The sequence below is a fragment of the Garra rufa genome, chromosome 14 (genome assembly GCF_049309525.1).
Source record: "Garra rufa chromosome 14, GarRuf1.0, whole genome shotgun sequence".
Lineage (NCBI taxonomy): Eukaryota > Metazoa > Chordata > Actinopteri > Cypriniformes > Cyprinidae > Garra > Garra rufa.
This window is the reverse complement of record NC_133374.1, coordinates 10,026,573-10,030,523: the sequence shown is the minus strand read 5'-3', so window position 1 is coordinate 10,030,523 and position 3,951 is coordinate 10,026,573.

Here is a 3,951-nt window from a genome sequence, read left to right as displayed (position 1 = left end):
TCTCTATTTTGATGTACAACCTTTCATTAGGGACATTTTCAAAACTCAGTTTGCACGAAGACCCAGATAGACCACAGTGACACAACAGAGATTATTTGAGGAAATTACATGATCTTCTCACATCACCAAATACCAAGACATTAAGATCAATAAGATACTTTAGATCTAAACCTAAAAAACCCTCTGATTACATGATGTTGCTTTTTTTTTTTTTACTTTGACAGTGAGTGTGCCGCACTTTGTTTCTCTGTCCTTGGTTCTGAAACTTTACAAACCACCATCACTTGAAATATTTGACTTGTACTATTAGATATGGCATCAATGCTTTTTTAGTAAATTAAGACTGCTAACACTGTTACATACAAATCAATTTTAAAAAGTTATGGTTAAAGTGTTCAGTCATCTTGGCAAGAAATCAAACTACATCAGAACCTGACCAACCCACATGGTGTAGAAACTAGATGAGCCGGATTATCTTGCTGGTTTTTGATGGTTCGCAGAACTGAGAAAGACATGGTAGACACAAAAATGTTTTGAAAGCAGTTTCCTCTAAAAGAAAAAAAAGTTTCATTCTAAAATCAATTCTATAAAAAAAATTACAAGCATTAATGCATTATTTTAATTTGGTATTAGTACAAAAGTAAATAAGAAAACTTTATAGTTAAATAGAGTTTACTGTACTACAAAAACTATGTTTACTTTATAAGCATACTGTAAGTTTATCGTCCTAAAAGAACTACTTTGCTTGTTTTATCTAAGCTGTTTGTGCTGTTATAAACTGATATTAGAACTTTTAGTTTCACTTTAGTGCAGCTGTCATAACTTAAAATCCTCTCAAACTCTCTTCCTGTTCAGCATCACTGACTTCAATTAAACTTCACAATATACAATAGAAACAACAAACAAAAATGTTTTCCATCAAACACATTTCGTAACATACACTGATAGAAATGATAGTATGATGCTTCTCAAGGAAATAGACAGAAGCCACAAACAGCTTCTTAAGGCCAAAGAATGGAGAATTAATCCCCTTTGCATGTAAGACTTCAGCTCTGGACAATGAAAATGCAAATGGTTTCCAGTGATAACCGATCTAAACATTACTCAGCCATGAGCTCATTGGAGCTGATGAGACCTCATACCAGGGGAGTTGCTATAGACCTAAAGCTCTACTGGGGCACATGCCCCCATTACTTGTTAATTCAGTTGTTGCATGTAGTTTAATGTCTTTATTTTGGGATTTTGGGATTATCAACGTAAATTATAATTTAAATTTGAGATTTTACTGGGGCACAGCATATTTTTACTGGGGTACGTGCCCCAGTAAAACGGGTCTAGCAATGCCCCTGCCTCATACCGACCAAAACAAAATCCTTCTCCTTAATGTTTAAACACACGTGGCTCAGCTGGATTGCTAAAGATGCATGAAGTAAGTTCACAGAAGCAAATTGTTGCCCAGTGTGAGACAATAACAAGCTACTGACCAGAAAACAAGTGAGTTCAAGAACACTGACTGTCCACCTGTCCAAGTCGAGAATATTTTAGGTGTAAATCATACCAGAGCTGCACTGATAACTAAAATTGAAACCACTTTTAGCTACTGTTTATTTTAAAATGGATGATCTGAGATGACAGCACAACAAATAGGCTACTACAATCTATACATGAAATACAACCATAGTTCGTGGAGACTTGCACAAACTGTTTTTTTTTTGTTTTGTTTTTTTTGTTTTTTATAGACACACAAACACACTTGTCACTGACTCAAAGTTGAATATTTTAACGATAATTAAGAGAACATAAGTATTATTAGTAGCTGTAAACAAGAGGCCAAGCACAATTAAAAGAAGAATAAGTAATGCCAGCGTGGCTGGGAGCATCAGACCCGCTGCATCTGTATTTAAGATGTAAATCATACCAGAGCTGCATTGATGACTAAAACTGAAACTAAAACCACTTTTAGCTGCTGTTTATTTTAAAATGAATAACCTGAGATGACTGCATAACAATTAAGCTACTATAAATCCAACAACAGTGTCTGGAGACTTGCACAAACTGTTTATCACTGTAAATAATGCACCCTATCAATAGTTCAAATCATATCAGTTGCTGATTCAGTCCAATTTAAATTAATATCTGAACAATATTTGAGAGCATAACAATTAGGAATAAAATAAAAAGATGCATTACAAATATAAATTTAGCCATAAAGGCATCACCATTAGATTCTGTGTGCAATTATAGTAATACAAAAGACTATTTTACTTATTACCCAACAAACTCTACAAACGATCCATTTTGTGAGGTAACCTTTCATTAAGTACATTTTCAAGATGGTAATAAACTCGTAGAGAATATTTGTAGAGGTAATTACATGAACATGATCTTCTCACAGCACCAAACACAAAGACATGAAGATCCATAAACACTGGCAGACACTTCAGACCTAAACCCAAAAAACCCTCTGATCACATGATGTTGCATCTTTTTTATTTACTCTGACAGTGAGTGTGCTGCTTTTTTTTCTCTCTGTCCTTGGTTCTGAAACTGTTGTTACTGTGGTCTCTTTTTCACAAATGTCTGACCCACCAGCAGCCAAAGAAAATTACTGCATGTATTTTTGTACTTGTATATAACCTTTAAAAACGGCCATCATTTATTATAAAATGCCATTAACCTGTCACTTAAACTAAAGCCTTACTGGAAAATTTTTATTGCTTATTTAGTGTTGTGAATTCAGACCGCTAACACTGTATCTGAAGGGTGCTCCCCAGGACAGATTACAGTAGCATTCATTAAATATTTACTACCCAATTACATAAGAATCAAGTTAAAACACTTCTGGTTAAGTGTAGTCATCTTGGCGAGAAATCAAACTGTGTTACAATCCGAACAAACCACATAGTTATGAACAAGACGAGCCAGACACTTCGCTTGTTTTTGATGATTTACAGAAATGAGAAAGACGTGGTTTCCTCTAAAAGAAAATCACATTCAGAGGTTTAATAATTAAAAGAAATAAAGAAGGGGTTTTCACACATTGATTGAAAAGCACATGTAGAGTAGTTCATTTGTTGTATTTTGTTGTTCTTAAGGAGAGACAATGCAGGTGAACAGGGTACAAAAATGAACTAATAGTTATCACCTTACCCAGATGATTGATTACATTGTTTGTACAGAGGGGATTTCGGGTCTCTAATTTTGTCACTCCATAATTCAGAGAAAAAAAAAAAAACTTGTTTTAAATTTGTATTAGTAAAAAAATAAATAAGAAATAATAGAGTTTCCTTACTCTATTACTTTCTAGAAAATAACGCCAGAAATTCAGTGACATTGTTGAGAAGTGCAGTTAAAGTAAAATATAGATAAATAATTATGTTGGGAGAAAACAGTGACTTGATGTCAGCTCTTTCCAGCTGCTGTGATAAAATGTCTTATAAGAACTAGTTTGACTGTTTGTTTCATCTAAACTGCTTGTGCTGTTATGAACTGGTATTAGAAATTTTAGTTTCAGTTCAGCACAGCTCTCATAACTAACATAAACACAGCGTGACAAAATTACATAATGTCACTCTCTTCCTGTTCAGCATCACTGACTTAAATGAATTAAACACCAGACAACAGACAACAGCAACTACATAAAATGTTTTCCATCTAACATATTTCATAATGTACAATGACAGAAGTGAAACTATGATGCTCCTCAAGGAAATAAGACAGAAGCCACAAGCAAGGTCAAAGAATGAAGAAGGTCCATCTCTTTGCACGGAAGTCACCTTTTTCTGGACAATGAAGATGCAAATCTAAATATTCCCCAGCTGTGAGCTCATTGGAGCTGATGGGATGGACCTTCATCACGTCTCAGATTGTTCAGCTGCCATAAATGATATAAAAGCAAGAGAGAGCACCTACAGATACATCAGTGAGATACATCACACACTCATCTACATC